The sequence below is a fragment of the Thalassophryne amazonica genome, chromosome 19 (genome assembly GCF_902500255.1).
Source record: "Thalassophryne amazonica chromosome 19, fThaAma1.1, whole genome shotgun sequence".
Taxonomy (NCBI): Eukaryota; Metazoa; Chordata; class Actinopteri; order Batrachoidiformes; family Batrachoididae; genus Thalassophryne; species Thalassophryne amazonica.
The window spans coordinates 36141289-36155133 of record NC_047121.1 but is presented as its reverse complement, the minus strand read 5'-3'; the positions used below and the strand labels follow the sequence as shown (position 1 = coordinate 36155133).

Genomic DNA, 13845 nt, shown 5'->3' with positions numbered 1-13845 from the left:
GATTTACCCAGACTGACTCCAAATATGAGTAAATTAAGTACTTTTTATTTTTTGGTGGTTTTTTTGTGGCATTTTGAAAATGTGGAAATGCGCACCGTGGGGCGGGTGTGTCATCTGGTGTTCAAGAGATGAAACTTCAGCCACTGACCCAACAATGGCCTCGTTTACATGTACATAAACATGTATACCATTAATCAGATTTATTTTGTTCTTTTACATTTGTGCATGTTTCACCATTGCAAAGAGCTAATTTCTCAAAGAGAGGGAGAGAAAGAGAGAGCGCTGTCTTTTCGCTATAAAGTCTGCTTTTTTTTTTTTTTTTCGAGAACTGCTGTTTCTCATCAATCAAGATTTGATTGATTTGATTTTTTCATAGGGGCGCCCCAAAAATTGCGTACGAGTACAGGTACTGTTTTGAGAAAAGAGTGCATTTCCACATTTCCAAAATGGCAAAAGAAACCACCAAAAAATACATTTAAAGTACTTAATTCTTTCACCAAAACATCAAATCTAGTCTTGCATCTTAGATTACCTTCTGGCAAATTGTAGCTGAACTTTCAGGTCTTCTTTTTAAGAAAATTCTCCTCTATACAACTTCATCATCAAGTTGTATAATTGGGGATACAAAATATTCTCATATAGAGCCTTTGCAGTCACGTGACCCGGCGCTTCCCGGCCACTCCCCATCGCCATGTTGCTGGTCATGCGCAGTGCTTCCAGGATTACATACACGAGAAACAACATACATACTGCAAAGTGTTGGACAAACTTAGTGATAAACTCATCATGTCTGAACCTGATAGTGGGTAAGCGAACATCCCAGGCATCTTTATGGTGCTGAATTACAATGGTACAAGGAGAAAATTGCCGTTTTGGGCGGTTTTACACAGCACCGGGCATGTTGTTTTTCTTTTTCTTTTTTGATTGCACCTGGAGCGTCATTAATATCACCACACGTGTAAGTACACTCAGGACTTAATAAGTTAATTGAGGATTGCAGACTTACATATTTATAATAGTATTTAGTGATAATGGTGTCATTAACTTTATTGAAATTTGTGTACGCTGCTGTGAGAATGTGGAGTAAAACTCAGCCGAGTCTCACCTTTTTTTTATGGTCCCGTCATGGCTTCCACAACAAAATGAATAACATTTTCTTGACGCGTTTTTTAAATTTTATTTTACTATTTCTAGAATAGAATAGAATAGAAATACTTTATTCATCCCAAGCTGGGAAATTTCTTTGCAGTAGCAGCATTTACACTTAGACAGTGCACCCTTGTTCCCACTATTAATAGTAGAATAAAATAAGGAATAAAATAGAAATAAAATATATCAAATTAAAATTCGAAATAAAGAAAAAAATATAATATGTACAGCAAAGTGTGCAATAATAATGTACAGTGTGCAGTAATAATGTACAGTGTGCAGTAATAATGTACAGTGTGCAGTAATAATGTACAGTAACAGTATATTAGAGCCGATATATGGATTAGCAGTATACACCAGATGTCATGGGGTGTCTCAGTAAACTGATAAAGGATGGATCAGCTTTTATTATACAGTGTGATGGCATGTGGCAGGAAAGATTTCCTGTATCTGTCCCTTCAACAGCGGAGCTGAAGCAGCCTGTGTGAGAAGCTGCTCCGCTGTCCGACCTAACCCTACCCTTAGTGATAATAATTGTCATTAACAATAGCTCAGTTGGGAGAGCGAGTCGTCTTGTGACCGAAGGGTCAGCGGTTCAAATCTGGCTCCCAACCAGTCAAAAATCTGCATATTGATGTTGTGTCCTTGGCCAAGACATTGAACCCACCTTGCCTGTGTATGAATAAGGTGGTGTTCAGAGGGGCTGTATGCTGAGGGTAATTTAATATTGCAATATATTTTTTCAGATATTGTAAAACAAGTTGGATTGCCGCTTTGAAGATGTCACATGCAGCTTTGCTATAAGTTAGGGGTACTACATTTGACATCAGAAAAGGAAACACCTGGTACGAACCACGAGTAGAGACAAATCGAGTTGCCACCAGCCGGTGGAAAAACGCCATTACTCACATTGTAACACAATGTCGTTAAAGTAGTAATGGCATGGGATCTTCCGTTTCATTCTAGACCCTGCCCTCCCTGGACTTTCCTGAAGAAAGTTCAGGGAGCAGCCATTAAAATGTCTCAAGGCAAGAAATATTGCCAAATTAGCAGGAGATGCTGAGGTCCCCCATGTGTAATGTTGTAATTTACAGGGAAAGGAGGTGACTCACGTTTTCCAAACAAAAACTGGATTTGCTTTTAACGAGTGACTCCACAAAACTGCAATTCAAGGGGGTGTACAAGGCGTAATTTCCGAGTCCGTCTGTTCATCCCACTTTCCTCATGTGGCTTGTTGCAGGCTCTGATAAGCAGATTGATTTGTTTTTGCAGCACAGTCCTATCCCTCAAACAAATAGGATTCATAGCCTTTAGTTGGTGTACCAGGGAGGATGTGGTGTTCCTGAGTTACTGCTCGATCATTCTCACTTTTATACACTTTGTGTTGTAGCAGGCGCCCCTGTCCTCTCATTCTCTCTTTCCCGATGCGCCTGCCAACTTTTCCTACAGCAAAGTAAGGAAATGTTATGCTATGGATATGAAGGTTTTTTGCGGCTCTGCTTGCAAGACAGCCTCTTGGCTGGCTGCCAACATTTTGCAAGTCTTTTCTAGCCAACCAGAATTCCTGTTGGCAATCACCTGACCTTGAATTCCCAGACAAAGAAATGTTCATGCTTTTCCTTTTCCCCCCACCAACCTTAGAGTGGGGGTGAAAAAAAATCCTCAAGCCCTGCACTGGATTATGAGGTTTGCACGCTAGCGTGTATGGGTATGTGCCCTACATTGTTTGTTTGGTAACACGGTGGATAGAGTGCATTTGTGATTAACCTGCTTACAGTAAGAAAATGCTGAGTTCAGGTATTTTCTAGGAGAGTCATTGCAGACAATCTGCAATGACTCTTGCAGTCACTCGTACTGCATAGCTTAAAAGACAAACCGTCTCTTTAAAACGGAGTAGGCGTTAGCTGTGTTGTGCAAAAAAAAAAAAGAAGCAGAAAAAAGTTTTTCCCATGGGACGAACATGTGCTGAAACAATTTCCTGTTCATAGCACAGCCTGAAAATGATGCCATAACAGATTTTTTTTAAAGGTGAAATTTATTCTTTCTTTCTTTCTTTCTTTCTTTCTTTCAAGAGCTGCCTTTCCTTTCAATGCTGCTCAGATTTACGTTTATGGAGCATGAAGTGGGATGTGGGTTAAGTTGTTTTGGTCACCAGAAAGCCTTCTTGTATTAACTTTGAGGATTTATTCAGTACTTTGTTCTGTTTGATACAAAACATGTTTTTGCAATAGGCTATCAAATCTTCTGACTACTTCAGAAGATTTGAGAGTATCTTGTAATACTCTAAATGGAGGGAATAAAAGAAGTCCTTGCTGTTCATATATATATATATATATATATATAAAGCAACAAAGTTTCTTTGTAGTGTTTTTTGTCGATGTATTTGTGCATTTGTGTTGGTTATTTTTTTAAATTTCATATTTAATATGTACAGTATATGTTGCAAACATGAACAAGCAAAGCTCTTCAGCATCTCACCATGTCATTTAGGTCCTTCAGACTTTATTTCAGTAAATGGTCTGGGGAGCATTAGCATAGCTAAAACCCTTCAGCTTATGGGGGGCTTTAGACCCTCCACCTATAGCCCTCTTGACCCACCGGACATTTTAAGCATTTTTGTTAATTTGCTTCTCACATGCCTCAAGTTCCTCGCCATCTCACCATATCATTTAGGTCCTTCAGAGTTTATTTTCAGTAAATGGTTCTGGGGAGCATTAGCATGGCTAAAACTGTCCAGGCATGAGAAGGTTTAAAAAGAAGTTTAAAGAGGTGATTCTGTCATGATACAGTGAAGCAATTTCGAACTAATACATCTTCGAGAGTTGAGCAACAGAATAAACCCTGGTGCACTTGTCTTATTAAATGATGCAAATGAATGTTGGAGTTTCTTTGTGTAAATTATAGAAAAGTTGACTGGAACTGTGAAAGCACAAGAAATGTTCACAAATAAATGAGTATAAATTGTAGCTTGGAACTTTTTAAATATATAAATTGCAGACGTGGGACCAACACTGTAACCAAGGAACCGAATGATGATATAGTTGCATTGTAAGTTCAGAGTAAAGGGATGGGACTAATAAGTTTATACTTCTTCCCATTCCTTTTTGAATATGTACTTTCTTTATGTAGTAATGATTCTGTTTTGTCTTGTCTTGTGTACTATACACATATTCAAATAAACTATGTAATGACTAATGACTAGCCCCACCATTTTAAACATTTTTTCTTTATTTGCCCCTCACATGTTTTGAAGTTCCTCACCATCTAACCATGTCATTTAGGTACTTCAGACTTTATTTTCAATAAATGGTTCAGGGGAGCATTAGCATGGCTAAAAACATTCAGCTTACTATTTTCAAAGATCAAAATATTTTTACATGTAATTTACACGCTAAATAGTCACTCACTTACCTCAAGACATGTCAAGGTGCACATCGCTTCTCAGTTTATCGTTCCCGGAAGTGTTCAACATTTGGCATTTCCTGTTTCACTTTGGACTCAAAATTTTGCACTTCCTATTTCAGTGTCAACTTGCCACTGAATTCCCGAGAGATCCTGTGAGATCTCCTCTATTGTCAATCCAGGAAGTCCCAATCCAAGAATTGTTCAACATTTGACATTTCCTGTTTCACTCTGGACTCAAAATTTGACACTTAGTTTTTGGGACTCCCTGTACCATGAGCGAGCTTGCACAGCTTGTGCATCGCATCACTCGTATTATGTGAGGGGCTCTATTTTCTCATATTTTTAAGTTTAATGTTTGTTCAAATGATGACGCCTACAATACCCTACGACATATACAAGATATTCACTGTTGTTTTCACCTTAAAGCAACAGTGCATCAGATTCCAGTTGTTTATTTGCAGAAATGGAATATAGCAGTTGTAAGTTAATTAGTGTACCTGAAACGATGAATTGATGACCTTAGAATGAGCCCTTCATATCCACACGGGCCAGCCATGTTGCACCGCCATGTTGGTATAGTAGCCCAAAAGATAGATACTTACTCCATCTGTCACATTTTGCATCATGGTCGGAAGACTAAAGAAAAAGAAGAGGAATCAGTGTTTTCACTATCTACTGGTTGCTAGTACAGGATGACAAGTTTAAGAACCCTCATTTTTTGTGAAATGAATGTTCATACATATTGGTTGTCACAAGAGAAGGCAAGAAAGCAGGAATCCCCTTTGCAAAGAAGTGGAAAAATTAATGGAAACAATTTGTGACCGGCGATGCCATAATACAGTCGGCAACCTCACCACTAGATGACACTAAATCCTACACACAGTAGCTTTAATGTTTGTTCAGATGGTACACAGTAAATTCACCTGTGTAAAACTAGCACTGGTGATTTTACTGTGTAACACCTTACAATACACTGAGATATATCCATTACATATATGAGGTATTTACTTCATATCCTACTTTTTAAATCCCCTTTATGCCAGTCACACGAAACTCAGACTAGCTGGTTGTTTTTTTAAAAATTAGCTCCATTAGTGTTTATGTTGGGAGTTCTGTTTATATAGTCATGACTGACTCTGTAATAGCCCTGATTGTCTCTTAAAAGGACACAATAGAATAAGAACCAGATGGGCCCTTTTAACACACAGCCTTTGTCGAGCAGCCTAATGAACACAGTATTCATAATGCTGCACAATAAACCATATTTTTTACACACTGGTTCCACTTAAAAACAGCCTTTTCATGGAGAACTGCATGGCGCCGTACCACTCCGATGCATCTCGAGGTGACTGTAATGGGTTAAGGATGTTTGTTTAAAAGTTGTTTGCCGACCAGTGTAGCAGATGAGACCGCATAGAAGATGTACAAGTATCTCACTGTATGATCCATCAAACAGCTGCACAGAACATTCACAGTTGCAGTTCTCTTTCTTGTTGAGCCTGAGATGTTGCTGCTTTAAAGGCTTGCCATGTTGCGTGAGGAAGTAATGTTCAGTGACAGCTTGTTTCATATGAATTTGACCATTAATTGGAGTTTGCAAAATGCTTGCTTTCTTTGATGGAGTAACATTTTTGATGTTGCTTTAAATTAGTTTTTTAATGTACTTACTTTGATGCTGAAACAGAGCAGGAGGCTCAGGGGAATAAGTGGTTGGGCTTCCAGTATGTAGACCTGAGTTAGTTTCCCATTCATGCTACCTGTCTGTATCCTGGGACAAGACACTTCATTTGCATTGTCTCAGTCCATCCAACTGGGAATGTAACTTGTGTTGGACCGGCGTCCCATCCTGGGGAAACCATAAACTCTCCCACTACACAACAGAATCCGGAGAAAAGCACCAGCACCAACAGACTTCAAGGTGAACGAGTGATTTTATGAAGCAAATAACTAATCCATTAATCAAGAAAATAATTGACTGATTAATCGATAATGAAAATTGTCATTAGTTGCAAAAACAAGATAACAAAAAAAGCTAATTTGAAGCTATTTCAGTGACACCTACTCCTAATTTTTATCATGCATTTGATGATAAGATTATTCTTGGCAAAAATCCCAGACATGTTTCAGCAGGTGGCTGACAGTTGTATTCTCATTATATGTCCTTTTAATTTAGTGCGTTATAAGATTTCAGTATTTATCACTGTTGATTATCTGTGTATTCGCTCACTGCATTTTACAGGGAATATGCCTAGGCTTGGGAAAAGCCGAGGAAAAGGTAACGTTTTTGTTCACAAGCTTTGAGGAAATTGCATTTGAAACACTCAGTACCTCTTTTTCTTCCTCTTGATGCACTCTGTCACCCCGTGTCCCCTCAGGGTTTGCAGCTGTATAGATTTCTGAAACAGATTATCTCTTATTGTGCACAAGTAATGCAAGTCTTCACTGTAGTTTAAGGCTTTGTGTTCTTCTGTCTACAGTAATATCAACGACCATCACAACATTCGACAATCACAATATTCTTACAGTAAACTGCAGATTTTACTACAGTGTAGTTCTGTGTTTATACACCTACAGAATACGCTATGTCTCTTTGGTATTTGCCTTCACCGTGTCTTGACTGTGGCTATAAGTGGTGGTATTTCTGAACTGTCAGTGACAGGCAGGCGTGCGTAAATGATAAAGACCACATTGTGTCTCCACCGCTTCCTTTACTGTTTTCCCCTTTAGACTCGGAGCGCCCGTCTCTTTGGTGGAGCTGCACACACGCTGTGAGGCCCCCAAAAAGGGGGCATTTACAAGTGGGAGAAAGTCCAGAGACCAATATGTGCTTCTTATAGCCACTGTACTTTCTTTCCGTTCCATACTGGCGTTTTGAGTGCCATTTTCTTGTTGGCTGTGAGCGACCTAAACTCCCCAAATTGGACTTGCAGTGGCGGCGTCTCGTCGTTTCTCTTTGTGTCTCTCAGAGTCTGTGATACTTATTATAAAATGAATAAGACCTGAATTGTGCAGTTGAGTCTTCTTCTAAGTGGTATATGATTGCAGATTGTTTATTACAATATGCATAACACATTTAACAGTTTAACTGACATTTGTTAGTTTTACGCTTTACCATCTGGAGCCACACGCACAAGCAGGCTTTGGAACACTAACTCTACATTGCTTGTGCTGAAGCCAGGAGGCCTCACACATGCTGTACGGCTTATGGCTTTGAACCGTTCATCCAGCTCTACAGTGTCGATATTTATTAACCAGAGCAGGGCTTCTTCATTCACGAGTACGTGTGACAAAACTCCTCCTCAGGCACCACCAAAACTTAAAGGTGTGTACGTGACATACTGTCATCAGTCACGGCTCCAGACGGTTACTTTTCTTGTTGGGGCTAGATGGGCATTTGTTTATTTTCAAACGTTGTAGCATATCTGCAAATATGCATTTTAAGGTAAACTTTCAAATTCCTACAGTAATTCAAACTAGGGGTGCAACGGATCACTAAACTCAGTTCAGATTGGATCACAGTTGTTAGATCAGAACATTTTTCGATCAACAAAAATAAAAAAAAAATGTACAAATTTGATTTCAGTTTATTAAAGAACAAACAAGGAAGTTTTGACCAAGAACCTGAATGAAAACAACATATGCAGTGTTTAAATAATATTGTTTCATTCATTAATTTTTTTGCTTCTTATCTCCATCTGGGTCACAGTTGCAGCAGACCAAGCAGCTAAACCCATGCTTTATCTGTGGCTAAATCCTCTGATTTTTCCTGTGGGATTCCGTGACATTCTCATGCCACCTGGCAAATATAATCTCATCAGCTTGTCCTGGGTCTTCCCCAAGGCAGTGGCTGTACTCCAAATCCCTTTTGAATATTAAAGCTTCTCGCCCTGTCACTGACTGAGTGAGAACCATCACCACAGTTTCTATTAGTGACCTTGTTCTTTCCATCCTTAATCATCAATCATCAAAGCTGATGACCATAGGTGGCAATAGGATGGTAAATCTACTGGTAAACAACACCTTATCTGATTGGCCCATGCAGTTCCAGCCTGGTTGTGCTCATTCCATCAAAACAGGCACACCACACAGCAGAAGTCAGGAAAACTTTTTTTTTTCTAATTTAGTGGACTCACAGCAATCGTGGCACCATTTGCATTTGGCTCAGAAAGACATGGGGAAAACACAGCACACACACTCCATCCTCAAATCCTGATGTTTCAGAGTGAATTTTTCCATGTTTGGACTCCAACATGAATCAAATTTGCATCAGGCTGCCTTGAGAAGAGCGTAAAGTGGCAGACAGTGTTTGCCTGAGATGAACCAGGCTTCACCTCAGGCACTGTGGTGCATGGGTGCAGGTCAGCTCTGTAGCCTGATCAAACTGAATATGGGGGTGGGGGCATTCATTTTTAACAGGGGTCCAGACTTTGAATATGGCCTGAAAGATTGCCACGACAACAAGTATGACAGGAACATGTAGACTGCTGATAATACATCATTACTCTTAATGATGTATTATCAGCAGTTTGTAGACTGCTATCACATCATTAAGATGGCTGACAACAACCCAAGGTAGCTGTGGCACGGTTTACAGCACCATACCAACTATGGAGATCATCAGTGTGAATGCCTCGCTGGTTGAGGAGCTCAGTCTATTCTACACCTGGTTTGAGACAAAAAGATCCCGCTCATCTCCTCGGACATGTCATGGAAACAACAATAAACAGCTATTCTATTCTATTCTATTTTATTCTATTCATGTACCACAACTGCCCGAGGTGAAGTCTGGTTCCCGCAGTACCTCTTCTGCCTTCCCCTGCATCCTTCCCCAGAAAACTTTTTGATTTATAACTCTCTAAAACACTATTGCATGCCTTTTGAGGGCTAAATTTTGTGAAGTAAAGCCAGTTTGTTTGTTTTTTATCTTTGTTACAGCCTTACTTTAAAGTCAGAAGAAATAAGGCATCAGGCCAAAATGGAAGAGTGTAGAAATGTGTGTCACAGGAGCATCAGAACTTCTAATGAAAATACTTACAAATGTTTTTTTTAACTTCAAGATTAATTTCTGATTACTGTACATTTTGAAGTTAAAAAAAACATTTCTTACATAAAAAAACTTGTAATTAAAATAGTTTTAAGTAAAAAAAAAAAAGATCCTTTAGAAATCTTTTAAGGTTGTCTGTAAATTAAAGCCATAACTTATCTGGTGTTGTTGTTTCAGATGAGATGATTTCTTGATTAACATTATAAGGAACATTGGGCATTAGACAAATAGAACTGCATGAAAAGTAATGTGTACATTTTTAAGTCTGGTAGATTCATTCATTCATATCTGCATAAATATAAATATTTATTATGAACACAAAAAGAGATGATGCAACAATGACTGTAGTGTGTTAATTAGGATTTCTCAATGTGACATAAATCACATGATGATTTTTTTTTTTTAAATTTAGACATTTCAACATTTAATTACTTCCTTGTTGACTATGTGATTGGTTTTAATGTTGTAATCAGGACAGAGTAATTACTAAAATATGAATTTGGACTATTTGAGTGATTCTGAAATATTTGAAATTATGCACAAGAGGGCAGGACTACTTCTACCTCTGCAAATGTCTTATTGACTGAACTTTGACTTCATGGACATGTTTATTGATTCATTCATTTAATGTTAAAATATAAAAGGAAATAGCTTTTTAAAATAATAAAATAGTTACTGTTTAAAGAGCCTTTGTTTTGTTTACAAGTGTGGCAGCAGGTGTGAGTTTTCAGAAGTGACAGGTGAACTGAACCCACAGGACATGTAACCAGATAAAGGTCTCCTCTGCAGCTTCAACCTCTTGGTGGAGGTTTTGGAGAAACTTTCCTCACATTTTGATGCACAGAGATATTCTCTTCTTCTGTCTGGACTTCAGGTTTTGGTATATTTACACTGACAAAGAAGGTCCTTTATAAGCCCATAATACAAAAGCTTCAGGGGGGCAAAGCTTAAGCAGCCCCGAGCCCCCAGCTTGTTATAGTTTTTTGATTTTTCTATGCCATTATGCTGAGAAAAAAATCCTGCTGAGAACCCTAGTTGTGTTTCTGTGAGTTATGTGAACTTGCTCATTTGATTCCACTGCAGTGCCTCTGTAGTATCTCATGGATACGATGGAAGCTATCAGACTGCATCAGTCAGGGAATGCTGGTGGTGAGGCTGAAAACAGGGTTTTCTGTGGTGGGGGAGGTTGTTCAGTTGTGGCAGGGCTACTGAAATTCTTTCTTTCTACTCCACTGCCCGTTCTGTCCCATCCCGGCATGGACATCTGTAGAATACTATGTGTTAGACGCTAGAAAGATTTCAGAAAAGACAGCACAGCTGTTTGTTGCTTTCATGTGGAAGTTATAGTATGACGTGTTTACATATGGTACTGTAGATATAGTGCATTCTGCAAGTGTGTGTGTGTGTGTGTGTGTGTGTGTGTGTGTGTGTGTGTGTGTGTGTGTGTGTGTGTGTGTGTGTGTGTGTGTGTGTGTGTGTGTGTGTGTGTGTGAGAATGTATGTACACTTGAGACTAAGACAGAACGAAAGAGAACCAAAGCATGTGTGCATACGTGAGAGAGACATCAGAATGAGTGCAGCTGTTTGGGATTTACTGTGACGGATTAATGTCCCAGCTGGATCTCGTCCTCTCTGATCCACCTAGTGGTTCAGTGTCAGGTACCACAAACCCAGTGAACTCCTGATTGAAGGCTTGGACACTGTAGATGTTGATCCTACCTTTTGAGATTAGCGCATGATTCTGCTCTTGTGTAGCTGAGATGCACGTGCATCATCCTGTTAGGCTTAAGTTGTACTTGTGGAGGAAGCAGAGAAAACTTGCAGAGAATACTTGTTGAGGAGGGAGCTCAGAGTGATAGGCATTTAGGATACCATTATGTAGACCTGTGTTGGATTCCCAGTCATGGTACCTGTTTGTGTCCTTGTCAACACGCTTCACCTGCATGGTCTCCGTCCACCTTGTTACAAATAGTACCAGCCTGGGCTGGGGAAGTAACCTGTGTCAGACTGGCGTCCTGTCCAGGGAGAGTCGTAGACTCTGATCCATTTCACGCTATGGAATCTGGATATAAGCACCACCACCAGTGGGCGTCAGGGGCCAATATAGGGTTTAGTACTTAAAGTGCATATCTGTGGTAAATGAAATGTCAAATTTTAATTAATTTCTTATGGGTTTTTTTCTCGAACAGACACAATGTGAAATAGACATCAAAGCTGAAGCACCAATAACAACACATAATATCAATTAAATGAAAAATAACAAAAGAAATATGCTCGAGAAGGGGCAGGAAGAAGAATATATATATATATATATATATATATATATATATATATATATATATATATACATATATATATATATATATATACATATATATATATATATATATATATATATGGGGTTCTCCACAGAAATTTTTAGTATAGCAGTGCTGTTGGCAATTATCACCTGAGGCTTCGCGCATTGCGAGTCATTTTGACTGGTTTTAGATGCATTGAAAACAAGAATAATAGACAAAAAATGACACTTATGTTATAATATCAGAGTTCTTTCGCATGTTTCTAAGTTAATAAAATGAATAACAACTTTGATGGACATAACATTTGCTCTTCTCTTCAAAAATGACACATTGAACCTTTAACCAGTCTGCTGCAGGTGTAATCTGTTTGTTGGATGTCTGTGGCACTGCGAGCAGAGCCTCCTCTTCCCACCCATGGGCCACACTTTGCGCCACAAGTTGAAAGAGCCACTGCACCCCCCACAGGCCGCACTTTGCTCCACAAGTTGAAAGAGTCATTGTGCCTCGTTAACATATCAGTTCCCACAGCCATCGGGCAATTCTGTCAGCACGCGATGAAACTATCCCATGATCCACAAAGAAAATAAATAAATAAATAAAATAAGGCTAAAATTACTCAATTTTTAAACAAGCACTGTAACTTCATAATAAGCAGGTATTGTAACCTCATAATAAACAAGCATTGAAAATTCATCATAAGCAAGTGTTGTAACTTCATAATAAGCAGGCATTGTAACTTTATCATAAGCAAGCATTGTAACTTCATCATAAGCAAGTGTTGTAACTTCATAATAATCAAGCATTGTAACTTCGTAACAAGCAGGTGTTCTAACTTCATAATAAACAGTTGTAAGTTCATAATAAACAGGCATTGTAACTTCAAAATACACAAGCGTTGTTACTTCATCATAAGCAGGTGTTGTAACTTTATAATAAACAGGCATTGTAACTTCATAATAAACAAGCGTTGTAACTTTATAATAAACAGGCATTGTAACTTCATAATAAACAGGCATTGTAACTTCATAATAAGCTAGTGTTGTAACTTTATAATAAACAGACATTTTAACTTCATAATAAACAAGCATTGTAACTTCGTAACAAGCAGGTGTTATAACTTCATAATAAACAGACATTGTAACTTCATAATAAACAGGCATTGTAACTTCATAATACACAAGCATTGTAACTTCATCATAAGCTAGTGTTGTAACTTTATAATAAACAGACATTTTAACTTCATAATAAACAAGCATTGTAACTTCGTAACAAGCAGGTGTTATAACTTCATAATAAACAGACGTAAGTTCATAATAAACAGGCATTGTAACTTCATAATACACAAGCATTGTTACTTCATCATAAGCAGGTATTGTAACTTCATAATAAACAGGCATTGTAACTTCATAATACACAAGCATTATTACTTCATCATAAGCAGGTGTTGTAACTTTATAATAAACAGGCAGTGTAACTTCATAATAAACAAGCATTGTAACATAATAAACAAGCGTTGTAAATTCATCATAAGCAAGTGTTGTAACTTCATAATAAATAGGGATTGTAACTTCATAATAAACAAGCATTGTAACGTCATCATAAGCAAGTGTTGTAACTTCATAATAAACATGTATTGTAACTTCATAATAAACAGGCATTGTAACTTCGTAACAAGCAGGTGTTATAACTTCATAATCAACAAGCATTGTAATTTCATAATAAACATGCGTTGTAACTTCATAATAAGCAGGTGTTACAACTTGATAATAGGCAGGTGTTGTAACTTCATAATAGGCAGGTGTTGTTACTTAACAGGTGCTGTTACTTCATAATAAACAATCATTGTAACTTCATAATAGTCAGGTGTTGTAACTTCATAATAAACAGGTGTAACTTTGTAATAGGCAGATGTTGTAATTTCATAATAAACAGGTGTAACTTCATAAT

At 38.1% G+C, this 13845-nt stretch overlaps 1 protein-coding gene across 7 annotated transcripts in view; it reads left to right on the top strand.

Annotated features, from left to right (window-relative positions):
• Positions 1–13845, top strand: part of LOC117532046 (DNA (cytosine-5)-methyltransferase 3A-like) — a 113926-nt gene that overhangs the window by 70161 nt on the left and 29920 nt on the right. The window lies entirely within an intron of this gene.